The following is a 20,097-nucleotide window of genomic DNA, read 5'->3' as shown; positions in this document are numbered from 1 at the left end:
AGGGAGAGGGAGAGGGAGAGGGAGAGGGAGAGGGAGAGGGAGAGGGATGGGGAAAGGGAGAGGGGAGCTGAGTTAAAGGAATGAAGGGGAGGGTAGATGGACTGGAAACAAATGCCAGTGAGAAAGCACAAATATTAGAGTGCTGTTGGGATTCTAGGGCCACTATATCCTGAAATTGCAGTTCCATAAGGCCAAATGAGTTAGTTTATGAGACTCCTTTCCTCCCTCTATATCCTTACCATACCCATACTGCTCAAGGTTATATGAGCATGTTTCTGTTCCTCACACCTGGAAGCCTAAAACATTCAAGCAGCACTAGAAATACAATAGCTGCAAAAATTAACTAATTTATACTCTGTTCTTACATAAGAAATAAAAAAACAATGACTAAAAAGTTAGAGTTGAAGCAACAAATTTCAATAGCAGAACCTGGTTGTCTATTATGTGAATTCAAAGTAACTCTTTTGTCAAACAAATTCTTATTTGGAAGTCCAACAAAGGAAATAGCTAGAAGCAAAGTTGCTCAGATTAAAGCAGGAGTGAGAGGAATGGAGCCTCTGGTTTGCCCCCACCTCCTGCAGCTCACAGGGCACAGCCACAGAAGCCCTAACAGCGAAAACAAAATCTCTGTGAATGTTGGTCCTACTTTGCCTAATTGCCAGTTTCCCACCAGTCACAACATAGGCACTTATTCCTACTGAAGCTCCTGAGCTCCACAGGCTAGATAAGAAACTCCAAGGAAAATTGAACCGATATCGGAATTTTCTTGGGGCCTGCCCACTAGCAGGACAACACAAGCTTTGCGACACCCCAGACCCCATACCCAACCGTGTCAGGAACCAGCCCCATCCACCAGCTATCTGACACTAGCTCTGAGACCCCTGGGCCCTGCAACCAGATTCCAGGACCTGGCTCTGTCTGCCAATAGGCTGGCACTAACCCCAGGACCTACCTTCACCCACTAGTGGGTGAGCAGCAGCCCCAGAGTCTCCTGGACCCTGACTCCGCTCACCAGTGAGCCAGCCCTTGCCCCAGGGCCCCCTGGGTTCTGCCGTCAGCCACCTTGTGACCTGGTCCTGCCAACCAGTGGCCAGCAGCCTCCACACAAGGCAGGGCCTGGCAACCAACCAGACCAGGGGCCAACCAAGCCTACCAGACTGCCCACATAGCCCACTACAACAGAAGGACCCATGCAGCCCTCATAGGGGGAAGCCCTAGAAAGCTAGGGTGATGAAAGGGAAGTGCACTGCTGGGACACATTGGATGACTCCTACAAAAGGCCACTTCTCCAAGGTCAGGAATGTAACTAACTTATCAGTTATGTTACAACAAAAACAGCAACTTAGGCAAAATGAGGCAAGAGAGGAACACATACCAAATGAAGGAACAAGATAAAACCCCAGAAGAAGAACTAAAAGTGGAGACAGGTAACTACTTGATAAAGAGTTAGGACAGACAGACTTCCGGGAAGATGGCGGAAGAGTAAGACTCAGAGATCACCTTCCTCCCCACAGATACACCAGAAATACATCTACGTGTGGAACAACTCCTACCGAGCACCTACTGAACGCTGGCAGAAGACCTCAGACCTCCCAAAAGGCAAGGAACCCCCCACGTACCTGGTTATGGCAAAAGAAAAAAATAAACAGAGACAAAAGGATAGGGACGGGTCCTGCACCAGCGGGAGGGAGCTGTGAAGGAGGAAATGTGTCCACACACTAGGAAGCCCCTTCGCGGGCGGAGACTGCAGGTGGCGGAGTGGGGGAGCTTCGGGGGAGCTTCGTTGGCGGAGACTGCGGGTGACGGAGTGGGGGAGCTTCGGAGCCGCGGAGGAGAGCACAGCAACAGGGGTGCGGAGGGCAAAGCGGAGAGATTCCAGCGCAGAGGATCGGGGCCGACCGGCACTCACCGGCACTCACCAGAGGCTTGTCTGCTCGCCGGACGGGGCGGGCGGGGCTGGGAGCTGAGGCTCCGGCTTCTGTGGGAGCAGCGGGAGAGGACTGAGGTTGGCAGCGTGAACACAGGCTGCAGGGCATTAGTGCACCGCGGCTAGCCGGGAGGGAGTCTGGGGAAAAGTCTGGACCTGCCGGAAGAGGCAAGAGACTTTTTCTTCCCTCTTTGTTTCCTGGTGCACGAGGAGAGGGGATTAAGAACGCTGCTTAAGAGAGGTCCAGAGACGGGCGCGAGCCGCGGCTAAAAGTGCGGAGCCCAGAGACAGACATGAGACGCTAAGGCCGCTGCTGCCGCCACCAAGAAGCCTGTGTGCGAACACAGGTCACTATCCACACCCCCTTCCGGGGAGCCTGTTGCAGCCCGCCACTGCCAGGGTCCCGGAATCCAGGGACAACTCCCCCGGGAGAACGCACGGCACGCCTCAGGCTAGCAACGTCATGCCGGCCTCTGCCGCCGCCGCAGGCCCGCCCCGCACTCCGAGACCCTCCCTACCCCACCCCACCCCCCGCCTGAGTGAGCCAGACCGTCCGAATCAGTGGGCTCCTTTAACCCCGTCCTGTCTGAGCAAAGAACAGACGCCCTCCGGCAACCTACACGCACAGGCGGGGCCAAATCCAAAGCTGAGCCCCTGGGAGCTGTGAGAACAAAGAAGAGAAAGGGAAATCTCTCCCAGCAGCCTCAGAAGCAGCGGATTAAAGCTCCACAATCAACTTGATGTACCCTGCATCTGTGGAATACATGAATAGACAACGAATCATCCCAAATTAAGGAGCGGTGTGGATGAAAAGCTCTTGGTGCTACAGCCAGGAGTTAGTGCTGTGCCTCTGAGGTGGGAGAGCCAACTTCAGGACACTGGTCCACAAGAGGCCTCCCAGCTGCACATAATATCAAACGGCGAAAATCTCCCAGAGATCTCCATCTCAACGCCAGCACCCAGCTTCACTCAACGACCAGCAAGCTACAGTGCTGGACATCCTATGCCAAACAACTAGCAAGACAGGAACACAACCCCACCCATTAGCAGAGAGGCTGCCCAAAATCATAGTAAGTCTACAGACACCCCAAAACACACCACGAGACGTGAACCTGCCCACCAGAGAGACAAGATCCAGCCTCATCCACCAGAACACAGGCACTAGTACCCTCCACCAGGAAGCCTACACAACCCACTGAACCAACCTTAGCCACTGGGGACAGACACAAAAAACAACAGGAACTACGAACCTTCAGCCTGCAAAAAGGAGACCCCAAACACAGTAAGATAAGCAAAATGAAAAGACAGAAAAACACACAGCAGATGAAGGAGCAAGATAAAAACCCACCAGACCTAACAAATGAAGAGGAAATAGGCAGTCTACCTGAAAAAGAATTCAGAATAATGATAGTAAAGATGATCCAAAATCTTGGAAACAGAATAGACAAAATGCAAGAATCAGTTAACAAGGACCTAGAAGAACTAAAGATGAAACAAGCAATGATGAACAACACAATAAATGAAATGAAAAATACTCTAGATGGGATCAATAGCAGAATAACTGAGGCAGAAGAACGGATAAGTGACCTGGAAGATAAAATAGTGGAAATAACTACTGCAGAGCAGAATAAAGAAAAAAGAATGAAAAGAACTGAGGACAGTCTCAGAGACCTCTGGGACAACATTAAACGCACCAACATTCGAATTATAGGGGTTCCAGAAGAAGAAGAGAAAAAGAAAGGGACTGAGAAAATATTTGAAGAGATTATAGTTGAAAACTTCCCTAATATGGGAAAGGAAATAGTTAATCAAGTCCAGGAAGCACAGAGAGTCCCATACAGGATAAATCCAAGGAGAAATACGCCAAGACACATATTAATCAAACTGTCAAAAATTAAATACAAAGAAAACATATCAAAAGCAGCAAGGGAAAAACAACAAATAACACACAAGGGAATCCCCATAAGGTTAACAGCTGATCTTTCAGCAGAAACTCTGCAAGCCAGAAGGGAGTGGCAGGACATATTTAAAGTGATGAAGGAGAAAAACCTGCAACCAAGATTACTCTACCCAGCAAGGATCTCATTCAGATTTGATGGAGAAATTAAAACCTTTACAGACAAGCAAAAGCTGAGAGAGTTCAGCACCACCAAACCAGCTCTACAACAACTGCTAAAGGAACTTCTCTAGGCAAGAAACACAAAAGAAGGAAAAGACCTACAATAACGAACCCAAAACAGTTAAGAAAATGGGAATGGGAACACACATATCGATAATTACCTTAAATGTAAATGGACTAAATGCTCCCATCAAAAGACACAGATTGGCTGAATGGTACAAAAACAAGACGCATATATTTGCTGTCTACAAGAGACCCACTTCAGACCTAGAGACACATACAGACTGAAAGTAAGGGGATGGAAAAAGGTATTTCATGCAAATGGAAACCAAAAGAAAACTGGAGTAGCAATTCTCATATCAGACAAAATAGACTTTAAAACAAAGACTATTAGAAGAGACAAAGAAGGACACTACATAATGATCAAGGGATCGATCCAAGAAGAAGATATAACAATTGTAAATATTTATGCACCCAACATAGGAGCACCTCAATACATAAGGCAAATACTGACAGCCATAAAAGGGGAAATCAACAGTAACACATTCATAGTAGGAGACTTTAACACCCCACTTTCACCAATGGACAGATCATCCAAAATGAAAATAAATAAGGAAACACAAGCTTTAAATGATACATTAAACGAGATGGACTTAATTGATATTTATAGGACATTCCATCCAAAAACAACAGAATACACATTTTTCTCAAGTGCTCATGGAACATTCTCCAGGACAGATCATATCTTGGGTCACAAATCAAGCCTTGGTAAATTTAAGAAAATTCAAATTGTATCAAGTATCTTTTCCGACCACAACGCTATGAGACTAGATATCAATTACAGGAAAAGATCTGTAAAAAATACAAACACATGGAGGCTAAACAATACACTACTTAATAACGAAGTGATCACTGAAGAAATCAAAGAGGAAATCAAAAAATACCTAGAAACAAATGACAATGGAGACACGACGACTCAAAATCTATGGGATGCAGCAAAAGCAGTTCTAAGAGGGAAGTTTATAGCAATACAATCCTACCTTAAGAAACAGGAAACATCTCGAATAAAAAACCTAACCTTGCACCTAAAGCAATTAGAGAAAGAAGAACAAAAAAACCCCCAAAGTTAGCAGAAGGAAAGAAATCATAAAAATCAGATCAGAAATAAATGAAAAAGAAATGAAGGAAACAATAGCAAAGATCAATAAAACTAAAAGCTGGTTCTTTGAAAGGATAAACAAAATTGATAAACCATTAGCCAGACTCATCAAGAAAAAAAGGGAGAAGACTCAAATCAATAGAATTAGAAATGAAAAAGGAAAAATAACAACTGACACTGCAGAAATACAAAAGATCATGAGAGATTACTACAAGCAACTCTATGCCAATAAAATGGACAACCTGGAAGAAATGGACAAATTCTTAGAAAGGCACAACCTGCCAAGACTGAATCAGGAAGAAATAGAAAATATGAACAGACCAATCACAAGCACTGAAATTGAAGCTGTGATTAAAAATCTTCCAACAAGCAAAAGCCCAGGACCAGATGGTTTCACAGGCGAATTCTATCAAACATTTAGAGAAGAGCTATCACCTATCCTTCTCAAACTCTTCCAAAATATAGCAGAGGGAGGAACACTCCCCAACTCATTCTACAAGGCCACCATCACCCTGACACCAAAACCAGACAAAGATGTCACAAAGAAAACTACAGGCCAATATCACTGATGAACAGAGATGCAAAAATCCTCAACAAAATACTAGCAAACAGAATCCAACAGCACATTAAAAGGATCATGCACCATGATCAACTGGGGTTTATTCCAGGAATGCAAGGATTCTTCAATATACGCAAATCAATCAACGTGATACACCATATTAACAAACTGAAGGAGAAAAACCATATGATCATCTCAATAGATGCAGAGAAAGCTTTTGACAAAATTCAACACCCATTTATGATAAAAACCCTGCAGAAAGTAGGCATAGAGGGAACGTTCCTCAACATAATAAAGGCCATATATGACAAACCCACAGCCAACATCATCCTCAATGGTGAAAAACTGAAAGCATTTCCACTAAGATCAGGAACAAGACAAGGTTGCCCATTCTCACCACTCTTATTCAACATAGTTTTGGAAGTTTTAGCCACAGCAATCAGAGAAGAAAAGGAAATAAGAGGAATCCAAATCGGAAAAGAAGAAGTAAAGCTGTCACTATTTGCAGATGACATGATACTATACATAGAGAATCCTAAAGATGCTACCAGAAAACTACTAGAGCTAATCAATGAATTTGGTAAAGTTGCAGGATACAAAATTAATGCACAGAAATCTCTGGCATTCCTATACACTAAGGATGAAAAATCTGAAAGTGAAATCAAGAAAACACTCCCATTTACCACTGCAACAAAAAGAATAAAATATCTAGGAATAAACCTACCTAAGGAGACAAAAGACCTGTACGCAGAAAATTATAAGACACTGATGAAAGAAATTAAAGATGATACAAATAGATGGAGAGATATACCATGTTCTTGGATTGGAAGAATCAACATTGTGAAAATGACTCTACTACCGAAAGCAATCTACAGATTCAATGCAATCCCTATCAAACTACCACTGGCATTTTTCACAGAACTAGAACAAAAAATTGCACAATTTGTACGGAAACACAAAAGACCCCGAATAGCCAAAGCAATCTTGAGAACGAAAAACGGAGCTGGAGGAATCAGGCTCCCTGACTTCAGACTATACTACAAAGCTACAGTAATCAAGACAGTATGGTACTGGCACAAAAACAGAAATATATATCAATGGAACAGGATAGAAAGCCCAGAGATAACCCCACGCACTTATGGTCACCTTATCTTTGATAAAGGAGGCAGGAATGTACAGTGGAGAAAGGACAGCCTCTTCAATAAGTGGTGCTGGGAAAACTGGACAGCTACATGTAAAAGTATGAGATTAGATCACTCCCTAACACCATACACAAAAATAAGCTCAAAATGGATTAAAGACCTAAATGTAAGGCCAGAAACTATCAAACTCTTAGAGGAAAACATAGGCAGGACACTCTATGACATAAATCACAGCAAGGTCCTTTTTGACCCACCTCCTAGAGAAATGGAAATAAAAACAAAAGTAAACAAATGGGACCTAATGAAACTTCAAAGCTTTTGCGCAGCAAAGGAAACCATAAAGAAGACCAAAGGACAACCCTCAGAATGGGAGAAAATATTTGCAAATGAAGCAACTGACAAAGGATTAATTTCCAAAATTTATAAGCAGCTCATGCAGCTTAATAACAAAAACAACAAACAACCCAATCCAAAAATGGGCAGAAGACCTAAATAGACATTTCTCCAAAGAAGATATACAGATTGCCAACAAACACATGAAAGAATGCTCAACATCACTAATCATTAGAGAAATGCAAATCAAAACTACAATGAGATATCATCTCACACCAGTCAGAATGGCCATCATCAAAAAGTCTAGAAACAATAAATGCTGGAGAGGGTGTGGAGAAAAGGGAACCCTCTTACACTGTTGGTGGGAATGTAAATTGATACAGCCACTGTGGAGAACAGTATGGAGGTTCCTTAAAAAACTACAAATAGAACTACCATATGACCCAGCAATCCCACTACTGGGCATATACCCTGAGAAAACCATAATTCAAAAAGAGTCATGTACCAAAATGTTCATTGCAGCTCTATTTACAATAGCCCAGAGATGGAAACAACCTAAGTGTCCATCATCGGATGAATGGATAAAGAAGATGTGGCACATATATACAATGGAATATTACTCAGCCATAAAGAGAAACGAAATTGAGCTATTTGTAATGAGGTGGATAGACCTAGAGTCTGTCATACAGAGTGAAGTAAGTCAGAAAGAGAGAGACAAATACTGTATGCTAACACATATATATGGAATTTAAGAAAAAAAAAAGTCATGAAAACCTAGGGGTGAAACAGGAATAAAGACACAGACTTACTAGAGAATGGACTTGAGGCTATGGGGAGGGGGAAGGGTAAACGGTGACAAAGCGAGAGAGAGGCATGGACATATATACACTACCAAACGTAAGGCAGATAGCTAGTGGGAAGCAGCCGCATAGCACAGGGAGATCAGCTTGGTGCTTTGTGACTGCCTGGAGGGGTGGGATAGGGAGGGTGGGAGGGAGGGAGACGCAAGCGGGAAGAGATATGGGAACATATGTATATATATAACTGATTCATTTTGTTGTGAAGCTGAAACTAACATACCATTGTAAAGCAATTATACTCCAATAAAGATGTTAAAATGAAAAAAAAAAAGTTAGGACAGTTATCATAAAGATGATCAAATAACTCAGGAGAAGAATGGATGCACAGAGAGATAAGTTAGAAGCTTTAAAAAAGAATTAGAAAATATAAAGAACAACCAAACAGAAATGAAGAATACAATAACTGAAATGAAAAATACGCTAGAAGGAATCAACAGTGTAATTAGTGATACAGAGGCATAGATCAGCGAGCTGGAAGACAGATTAGTGGAAATCACTGTTCTGAACAGGAAATAGAAAAAAACAATGAAAAGAAATGAGAGCAGTTTAAGAGACCTCTGGGACAACATCAAGTGGACTAATATTCACATTATTGGGGTCCCAGAAGGAGAAGACAGAGAGAAAGGGGATGAGAACATACCTAAGGAGGTAAAAGACCTGTACTTGAACACTGATGAAAGAAACTGAAGATGACACAAACAAATGGAAAGATATACCATGTTCATAGATTGGAAAAATATTTTTAAAATGACCATACTACCCAAGGCGATCTTCAGATTCAATGCAATCTCTATCAAAATACCAAGGGCATTTTTCACAGAAATAGAAAAAATAATTTCAATATTTGTATGGAAACACAAAAGACCCCCAAATAGCCAAAACAATCTTGAGAAAGAACAGAGCTGGAGGAATCAGTCCCTGACTTCAGACTACAATAATCAATCAGTATGGTACTGGCACAAAAAGAGACACATAGATCAGTGGAACAAAATAGAGAGCCCAGAAATAAACCCCTGCACTTATGGTGAATTAATCTACAACAAAGAAGGCAAGAATATACAATGGAAAAAGGAGTCTCTTTAGTAAGTGGTGCTGGAAAACTGGACAGCTACATGTAAAAAAATTAGAACATTCTCTAACATCATATACAAAAATAAACTCAAAATGCATTAAATACCCAAATGTAAGACCAGATAGTATAAAACTCTTAGAGGAAAACACAGGCAGAACACTCTTTGACATAAATTGCAGCATTATTTTTTTGGCCCCATCTCCTAAAGCACAGGAAATAAAAGCAAAATAAACAAATGGGACCTAATTAAACTTAAAGCTTTTGCACAGCGAAGGAAACCATCGGTAAAATGAACAAGACAACCTCCTGAATGGGAGAAAATATTTGCAAATGATGTGACCCATAAGGAGTTATATCCAAAATATATAAATAGCTCATAAAACTCAGTATCAAACAACAACAAAAACTACCACAACCCAATTACAAAATGGGCACAAGACCTGAATAGACATTTTTCCAAAGACATACAGATGGCCAACAGGCACATGAAAAGATGCTCAACACTGTTAATCATCAGAGAAATGCACAAAGGTTGGCGAGGATATGGAGAAAAGGGAACCCTTGTACGCTGCTGATGGAAATGTAAATTGGTGCAGCCAATGTGGAAAACAGTATAGGAGGTTTCTCAAAAGAACTAAAATTGAACTACCATATGACCCAGCAATTCCACTCCTAAGTATATATCTGAAAAAATGAAAACATGAAAAATATTGAAAAAATTCAAAAAGATACATGCACCCCAACATTCACTGCAGCATTATTTACAATTGCTAAGATATGGAAGCAACCTAAATGTCTATCAACAGATGAATGGATAAAGAAGATGTGGTATATATAAATGGAATACTACTCAGCCATAAAAAAACAAAATTTTTTCATATGCAACAACATGGATGGACTTGCAGGATATCAGGTTAAGTGAAATAAGTCACAGAAAGACAAATACTGTATGGTATCACTTATATGTGGAATCTAAAAAGAACAAACTAGTGAATATGACAAAAAAGAAACACAGAGAACAAACTAGTAGTTACTAGTTAGGAGAGGGAAGGGAGGAGGGGAAAAATAGAGGTAGAGGATTAAGAGGTACAAACTACAATGGATAAAATAAACTACAAGGATATCCTGTACAACACAGGGAATATAGCAAATATTTTATAACTATAAATGGAATATAACCTTAAAAATTGTGAATCACTATGTTGTACACCTAAAACTTACACACTACATCAACTATACCTCAATTTAAAAAAAAAAAAGGAAATCTTCCCATTTGCAACAACATAGATAAACCTTGAGGGCTTTATGTTAAACAAAGTAAGTCAGAAAGGAAAAGAAAAATATTGTATGATCTCACTTATATGTGGAATCTTAAAAACAACAACAAAGACCCAAACTCAAATTTGTACATACAGAGAATGGAGTGGTGGTTGCTGGGGAGGGCAGGGGGGTGAGGGAAGAAGGCCTGGTGAAATGGATGAAGGTGTTCAAAAGGTACAAGCTTCCAGTTATAAAATACGTAAGTAGTCATGAGGATGCAACGCACAGCATGGTGACTATAATTAATATTGCATTGTATATTTGAAAGTTACTAGGAAAGTAGATCTTAAAAGTTCTTATCACAAGAAAAAAATTCTGTAACTATGTGAGATGATGGATATTAACTAGACTGTGGTGATCATTTTGCAATATATACAAATATCTGAATCATTATGTTATACAGCTGAAACTAACACAATGTTACATATCAATTATATCTCAATTGAAAAAAAGATGTTCACGCTCATCAGCATGTCTCTAGAGAATTGCAAATTAAAACAAGATACCACTACACATCTATTAGAATGACTAATATCCAAAACACTGACAACAAATGCTGCGGAAGTTGTGGAACAACAGCAACGGTCATTCATTGCTGGTGGGAATGCAAAATGGTACAGTCACTTTGGAAGACAGTTTGGCAGTTTCGTATAAGCTAAACGTAGGCTTACAATGAGTCAGCAATAGCACTCCTAGGTACTTAACCAAAATGAGCTGAAAATTTACATCCACACAAAAACCTGCACACAAATGTTTACAGCAGCTTAATTCATAATTGCCAAAAACTGGACATAACCAAGAAGTCCCTGAATAGATGAGTGGATAAACAAACTGATATACTGTATGATTCCAACATTCTGGAAGAGGTGTGACATTCTGGAAGAGGTGAAACTATAGAGATCAGTGGTAAAAAGATCAGTGGTTTCCAGGGTGGGGGAGGGAAGGGATGAATAGAAGGAGCACAGGACATTTTTAGGGGAGTGAAACATTCTGTATGATACTGTAATGGTGGATAAATGTCATTATGCAATTGCTAAAACCCACAAAAATAAATATACAACACAAAGAGTGAGCCCTAATGTGAACTATGAACTTTAGTTAATAATGTATTGATATTGTTCATCAATTCTAGAAAACGTACCACACTAATACAAGATGTCAATAATAGGGGAAACAGTGTGTGGGTGGGTGGGGTGGATAAGGGGGGAATTCTCTGTACTATCTCTGCGCCATGTTTCTATAAACCTAAACTTCGCTAAAATAGTCCATTCATTAATTTCTTTAAAGACAGTACACTGTGGCCTTACCCAATACAACTGATACACAGTATAACTTTAACTTGAAGTACAGGTATGAGAACAGGATAAACGTAGAACTCATCAGGTTGAAACATAATAAAAAGGATAAATGAAGGAAAGAACTGCCTCTACTTATACAAAGTCCTCAATTACCATCAAACAGGAGGAAATTCGAATTTTCTCCTTTCAACAGATTAACATTCTAATTTATTCATTTTGATCTCTCTCTTAATCACACCTTGACTGCTGTTTCAAATCAAATTGAGTTTGCTGTTTAGAAAAAGTAACAGGATGCAAATTTATTTGCAGCACTTTCTGGGCTGTTACTTTCCTGCTCCGTAAGGCACTGGATGGCTTCAACTTAATTTCTATTATATAATCCATCTTCTTCCATCTATTCTGCTTTTAAGCTTTCTATTACCAAAATTGAGCCACTAAAGCTGTGGCAATGATGAAGCCATTGTTAAATTTCTAATCTTCAGAAAAGGTTAAATTATGCCCCCTAGTGAATTCCCAAGGAATTTCATTAATGACTCATTGATTTCCCCAGCTTGTAAAGAAAATCAAATTTTCCAAAATTACTACACAAATATCTTAATTTACACAAAATGTTTCTCTTTTTTTATCTCTTTTCAGAGGCTCTAAGTTCAACAAGGCAAGTCAGGGTGATTTGTTATGGTAACACTGGTCCAGAATCCACGTGGTTCCAGACTTCCACCCACTTCCCTTTTGGGCTGTGGCAGGTGTTATCCCATTGCAATGGGAAGAATGCAAGCTTTACAGTCAGAAAGACTAGTTCCGACCTTTTCTGGAATTACTTTACTTAGCTCTTTTCCTTATTCCTAAAATGGAGTTAAATACACTTTTATCATATTGCATTTATATGATTAAATGAGATAAAGTATAGTATCTAGCACTTAATATGCTGGATCAATAATTAATTCTAGCTTTCTTTCTTCGTCGTCTCATCTACTGACCTGGTCAAACCAAGCTCATAGTCTTCCTTCATCTAAACTTCTGCCATTATTCCATTTGTTTGACCCATGCAAAATCCCAGCCTCTCTAGCAATACACTCCACTGGTCATACCTTTGTCACTGAAATAATCTGTTACTGACCCACAACTGAAATCCTCAAACTATACTATCCCACTCTCTTCAGCCTCTTCTTCTTCCAGCTTCCACTCCTTTACTCTCTCTGGACTCTAGTTCCAGGACCTTGTCCCACTTTACCCTCCTTTTCCTTCAAATCCAACAGCTCCTCCTGGTTTCACTCTTAAGTCTTTATCCAGCCTGGATTCTACAGTGCATTACTTGAATCACTACTTTGTCCTTCTGCAACACCAGACCACAAAATCTAATCCAGAGCCAGTCCAACCATCTGTTTTTCCCACAACTATATCCCACAATCATAGCTAAGCACTAACAAAAGCCACATAACTGAGTAAATTAGTACCAGCATACATTGATGGTACATCATTCTATCTCAGAAAGGCTCTGAATGCTGTGACAACCGATGATGGTTTCTGATCAGATGAGCTTCCTCCACCATTCCTCACTTTTCCCAATCTCTTCAAGCCTCATACTTCACTTTCAGATGGCAAAATATAAAGTATACATCAGATCATGTCTCTCCTCTGTTTAAAGCTCCCCAATTTCTCCCAAGGTAAGTCCTTACAACTGCCTACAATGCCTTACACCAGCAGTCCCCAACCCTTTTGGCACCAGGGACCCGTTTCGTGGAAGACAATTTTTCCATGGACTGGGGGAGGGGCATCGGGGATGGGGATAGGTGCAGGTGGTAATGCGAGCGATGGGGAGCGGCAGATGAAGCTCTGCACCGCTGCTCACCTCCTGCTGTGTGGCCCAGTTCCTAACAGGCCGTGGACCGGTAATGGTCCGAGGCCAGGGAGTTGGGGACCCCTGCCTTACACAACCTTCTACCTTTCCCTCACTGAATACATCACCTACTCTCAGTCTGTGCCTTGCTCACTCTGCTCCAGCCACACTAGCCCCCCTACAGCTCTTCGAACATGCTAAAAAGGCCCCTGCTTTAAGAACTCTGCATTAACTGTTGCCTCTGCTTGGAAGAGTCTTTCTCCAGATATCTGCATGACTAACTCCTTCACTTCCTACAAGTCTTTGTTCAAATGGTACCCGCTCCATGGGGTCACTGCTCCCAATCCTTTCTCTTCCAGCCCTGTCATCCCAATATTGCTTATCTTGCTCTATTTGTTTCTTTTTCCATAGCACTTATTGTCTAACACCCTACATGATTCACTTATTTATTATTGTTTTAGGATAATTATTATTCACTTATTATTATCATTTAAGTCCATTTAAGGACTGACAAGGACAGAATTTTTTTTCCCCTGTTTTGTTCACTACTGCATCTCAGGTGCCAACAACAAAGGTTGGCTGGCACATAGGAGGCACCTAATATTTGTTAAATGAATAATTAGATAAAGCTATCCTTCACTTCCCCTTAAAAATGAACCAAAATTATTAGGGGATGAATTTTCTCAACTTCAGCCTTCTCCCTTCCAGTTACCTGCATCCAAACCCACCTCAGGGTTAGTTAACTGCCTCCTCAGAAAATGAACTAGCCCTCCATTCAAAGCCCATTCCTCCATCTGTGTTCTAGATCTAAACTCTTCCTGTGTCTTCCAAGAATTCTGCTCAACCAAGTTTTCCTTGTATTTTTCTACTGCTATTTTTTTTCCTGTACTCCAACTGCCCTCTCCTCTGGCTTCTTTCCTTCAGCATGTACATATGCAATTAAGAAAATATGTCTCTCTATAGTATCTGCCCAATTTCCAATTACCTTCACTTCATTTAAGGATCCCCAGTTTAGTGGCAGCAAAGTCACTGTAATTTCTGACCCACAGAGAAGAGCAATCATAGAGCTCTTCATGGATGCTGGGGCTCCCCTCACAAATTTAATTCTCCCAGTCATGGTGAAAAGTTTCTCTTCTGGACTCCCCCAGAGGGGGTGAGCTGCTCTTATGTGTTAAATCCACTCTACCAGTCCAGTGTCCCTAAGCCTTTGGACCCCTTCCTCTTTAGTGTACCAAGGCAGGTCTGGCATTTCAACTTCATTTAGCGTGGGTCACCTTTTGGTCCATGCTTCAGCCAACCAATCAAACTGTTGAGAGCCCTTTCTCACCCCTCAAGCTATAAAAGTGAATCAAGAATCTCTGCTTAGTGGGCCTATATCAGTAAATTTAGCCCGGCCCAACTTTATGTTCCTTCCACCATTATCCCACATCCTTAATATCCATTCCTAAACATATCCCCCAGATTTCCATGTGTATAAACAAATAAACATTCCTGCCATTTTTTAAGAGTATGGCACACCCCCTCAGGTCACACTTTGTAGCTGACCCTTGAGGGCTTGTTAGGGTGGGAATCTAGTTATAGGTCTAGAAGCAAAGAAGTGTGGTAGAGGTAGTTCTTGAGGAGAATCAATCAGCAATGTCTAGCCTTCAGGGAAGGTCATTACAGGTTAACTTCCTCAAACAGGAGTGGAAAGACTGCTTCTACCGCCAGAGAAGACTAATGAAAACTTAGGGGTTCAATACTCCATTCCAAATTTGAGGATCTCAACCTTCCCCAGTCAATGCTCTCATTTTAACAGCAGACACCCTGTTAGAATGGGAATTCATTTTGCATTGTAATCCAGCCACTCTGCAGGATAAGAGTTTGGTTTTCAGCAATCTCAGCTCTGCATCTATGTGAGAAGGGCAGACATAGAAACTTTCTGGTCATTTATACAGAGCTTGAGCTGGGAATTTCAAGACCTGAGCTCATCACTCTCCACCTCCTACCCCCCTTTCTCCGAAAACAGAGCAACCAGTCAGTCTCATTACACTTGTTCATCATCTGGGAAAAATGTTTTAAATCTTCAAATACATGATCACCCAGAACCTGGTCTTTCATTAAGTATCTGAGTAGTAGTATCCAATGGTGGTATTTTGCATATCTCTATTGTCATATCACATCGTGGGCTACAGTGCCTGCCTTCTTTACCACTGAAAATAGTCAAGGGTGCCTTTAAATCTAATCACATTAGAGAACCAATTTCAGGAATGCCATAACCAATCCACAAAATTCATCCTTAAGATTCTGTTCCTCTAGAACCACTCTCAGTACCAAAATCTGAATCAGACAGGGTTCTCCAGAGATACAGAACCAACAGGAAAAAACATATACATATATCTATATCTACCTATTGGGAATCTATTATTAGATTGTTTATTTAAATAGATATATTTATTTTAAGGAACTGGCTCACACAATTGTGAGGGCTACACATCTGAAATGTGTAGAGTGGATTTGCAGGCTGGAAACTCATACAAGAGTTGACGCCACATGCAGTGGTTGAGAATCCGCCTGCCAGTGCAGGGGACACGGGTTCCATCCCTGGTCCGGGAAGATCCCACACGCCGCGGAGCAACTAAGCCCGTGCACCACAACTACTGAGCCTGTGCTCTAGAGCCCACGAGCCACACCTACTGAGCCTGCATGCTACAACTACTGAAGCCCGTGCGCCTAGAGCCCATGCTCCACAACAAGAGAAGCCACCACAGTAAGAAGCCGTGCACCACAACGAAGAGTAGCCCCAGCTCGCCGCAACTAGAGAAAGCCCGCATGCAGCAATGAACACCCAACACAGCGAAAAATAAATAAATTAAATAAATAAATTTTTAAAAAAAAGAATTGATGCCACAGCCTTGGAATTTTTTTCTTCTTGAGGCACCTCAGTTTGAAATTTAGGTTTTCAATTGATTGAATGAGGCCCACCCGTATTATGGAGGGTAATCTCCTTAAAGTCAATTGATTAGATGTTGACACATTTTCAAAATACCATCACAGTATCACTTAATAGGTACTATAGCCATGTCTAGTTAACATATAAAACTAATCATCACACATATAAACTTACAGATTTCTCAAGCAAATCTTTACTTTCTATTACAGGAAAAACCTTTTAAACAATAATATCTTATGTGTTCAAAAAAGGCAATAAAATTTCAGTAGGGACACTTCGACTGAGCGGACTGAAGGAATGAACAGTTCTTCCAAAACTATTTGGAGAAACACAGCTTCTACAACCACCTCTCTTTCCTACCTCCAAGAACACTATCATTCCTAGGAAGCTATAACATTGTATCTACATTTTAAAAACAATTTTTATGTTTCAAAAATGTGATCTTCAACTCCACAACAGAAATGACACCTTAAAATTACCCACCTCTGAGTGCTCTCACTTTAAGGGATGGTATCTATTGAAACTGTTGCTTGCCTTTAGTCTGACCAGAAAACTTACAAATTACTACTTCATTTTCTCTCACTGACAAAAGTATAACATCTTATGGAAAAACCCAAATGAACTTTTTGGCCAACCCAATACAAACCAGGAGAAATCCAAACCAGTCTGGGTGAATAATGGACCAAATAATCAAAACAGCACATAAAGAAATCTTATAAATAGGCTGAAATAAATCCTGCATGTCCTTTCAAAAAAAAAAATGGGATTTTTAAAAACCTCTCTAGGCTATTCATTCATCCATTACCACCCCACTATGTGCCAGGCACTGCTCAAGGCACCTGGGTTAAACCACTGAACAAAATGATGATCCCTGTCTTGCTAGAGTTCATACGCTAGCAAGACAACATCCTTATCCAGCTATTTTCTCTCTGAACATAATAACCCAAGCATTAAGAAGTATCAAAACATTTTCTGAAAATCTACTATGTTTCAGTCAACTTCCAGTTCTGAGTCTGGCCTTAAACTGGCACTGTTTCATCATTAGCATAGAGTCTGATTTCTGGAGTCAGGCCGCCTGGATCCAAAACCTAGCCCACCACTACTTCCCAGTTGCATGACGTTGGACAAGTTACTTACCCCTCACCTATAAAACAAAAATAATCATAACAACTATCCCACTGAAAATGTAAGAGTTAAATGACTTCAAATGTATAAAGCACTTAATTTGGCACACAGAAGGTACTAAACTATCAGCTATTATTATTTTAATTCAACTTCCAGAAAACCATTTATTACTCAGGCAATGGTGGGAAACATAACACCAATGGTAACTTTTAAAATATCTTATCTAGCCCATTTACTCTCTCGATCACTACTACCTTCAAGAGTTCATCCTCTATTCTTGAAACCAGTGGGTAATCATTAAATCCATTTCACCTGTAACCTGCCTTACACCCTTTTCCAATCACCTTTCCCCACACTCCCACCTCAGACAGCCCTACTTCTTTATTCTTTATCCCATAAATACCCAGAGCCCTTCGCTTTAGGATAGATGGACTAGTTTTCCTGTCTCCTCACTTGCTTGCCTTGTGAATAAACCCTCTCTTTGCTGCGAACCTGAGCATCTCAGTGTTTGGCTTGCTGGGAGTTGGGCAAAACGAACCTGGTTCAGAAATACTCTCAACTGAATCTACTTGACTTCTAGTTAACTTTAATAAAAACTACAAAATGTGATCTCTATATATCTCATTCACAACATCAATTCACGGTAGAGTTTGTATAAACATATAGTTAGGAGGCTTTTAATCTAATGAGAAAATTTCTTAAAAAGTCAAAATTAGATTCCTTTTCCATAAAATTACAACAGCAACTATCATAAGAAACTTTAGCATTGGAACCAGCATATATGGATATGTAATTAGCCAGTTCTAAATGCATGAATACGCAATAACACATTCAATCTCTAGGATGACCTTTGCAGTTGTCAATAATGATGAACTCAGGTGGAGAGCAAAACAACCTACTATAAAAATAAACAACAAAGAGAAAAGTAAAAATATGCCATGTGGAAAAATATATTTTCCCAATACGCTGTGAAAAGTAACAAGTACTACTAAATCACACTGAGGAAGAGACATTTCGTCATAGTGATTTTCTACACGTCAGCTGTGGCAGGCCACTAATTTATGTTTAGAGAAATAAGTAAGGATACATTTAGCTGAATTTTTAGGTTTGATGCTTAAACTTTCTTGGAAGGATGGATCACTGGCTATTTTGTATGCATAAAGAGTATTTACAGACACATACTCAAGTAATCTTACTTGTGTTATGAGGGCGGTAAGTATCAAAGGTGCATGCATCACTATGGTAAAAAAAAAAAATCAACCTCGAAAAAAAAATAATGAACTGGTTAATTCTCAACTTAGTTCACTGCACATAATAAAAAAAAAATACAAGTACAGTCATCTGAAATGGATGGTTCATCCTCATTCATTAAAAACAGACTTCATTCTTGGTCCAAAGTTTATAAGCGGTCAACAACCTCAGAAAGGTTAGTGCCCACAATTTAGAATTTTGACTCGATTGTAAAGTACATGCTGCGAATGTTGCTTTCCCCCAGGCGAAGTCTAGTGGCTAATATAACTGCGTCTACTGACAAGTATGCAGGCTAGTGAACCTATTTCCAAAGCTGCTTTTAAACGGATCAATTTTCATGAAGAATAATGGAAAACGTATTTCTGATCCCGTTTTACACCCTTCAGGTGGGAGGTGCTGAGGCACAAAGCATCAACAATTTTAGGTCCACAGGCACAGTTTTGACCCCAGTCTGGGGTGGCAAGCAGGTACCTGCGACTCTCCAGTAGATATTTAAGGGAAAGGACGAACAAAGCGTGTTGACTCCCCAACCATCCCATACCAAAATCCAGAAAACACAGATACTACCAGGAAGGCGTTTCTCCTAAACAGGTGTGGGCTGCCCCTTCCTTCAGAGTCTGACAGATGAGAACGGCCCTCTCGAGAGAAGTCTAGCTGAACCTCCCGAATGCGGCGGTAGGGAGCGACACGCGGTCCCCGGGGAGAAGTAGGGCGCCGCGCGTTTCCGAATCAAGTCCGAGCGCGGGGGCTCTCAGGCCCCTCCCGGCCGGCGTCCAAGTAAAGGCAGAGCAAAGGGTGAAGATGGCAGAGCGGAGGCTGGAAAACCGCCCCACAGACAGGGTTTGCAGGACACCGGCGCACAGCGAAGGGCGGGGTGACCTCTGTCCGCCCCGGGGGCGCTCACCGCCGCGTACCACGTTGAGGAGGCCCCGCCGACTGCCCGGCCCTGCCCCCAGAGGCCTCGACCCAGGATACCTCAGGACCTGAGGCCGCCGCCGCCGCCGCTCCCCGCCGTGCGGCCGCTTGGAGCCCCCGCCGTGTCCCTCCGCAGAGCCACCAGCCGAGCGTGGGTCAGGGCGCCGAAAGCCGCGTGCTCAGGCGACCCGGCCTCCGGCCTGCCCGCCCAACACACCGGCCCCACCAACCACTGGCTCGCACCGCTC

General features: G+C 41.5%; 1 protein-coding gene across 18 annotated transcripts in view; it reads right to left on the bottom strand.

Annotated features, from left to right (window-relative positions):
* MIMS1 (mitochondrial inner membrane scaffold 1) overlaps window positions 1–20,064 on the bottom strand; it is a 58,690-nt gene extending 38,626 nt beyond the window's left edge. For 15 of the 18 annotated variants that reach the window (XM_027088414.1, XM_027088417.1, XM_027088402.1 and 12 more), the window contains exon 1: window positions 19,910–20,064. The gene's annotated coding sequence lies outside the window, so the exon portion shown is untranslated. Of the gene's footprint in view, window positions 1–1,909; window positions 1,944–19,909 lie in introns of those variants that run through there. The other 3 variants (XM_027088418.1, XM_027088407.1, XM_027088410.1) reach the window with 3 other exon arrangements.
* Window positions 20,065–20,097: the final 33 nt, after the last annotated feature.

Source organism: Aethalodelphis obliquidens, unplaced genomic scaffold (assembly GCF_003676395.1).
Source record: "Aethalodelphis obliquidens isolate GAN/ISIS:26980383/991018 unplaced genomic scaffold, ASM367639v1 scaffold63, whole genome shotgun sequence".
NCBI lineage: Eukaryota > Metazoa > Chordata > Mammalia > Artiodactyla > Delphinidae > Aethalodelphis > Aethalodelphis obliquidens.
This window is presented reverse-complemented; position numbering and strand designations above follow the sequence as displayed.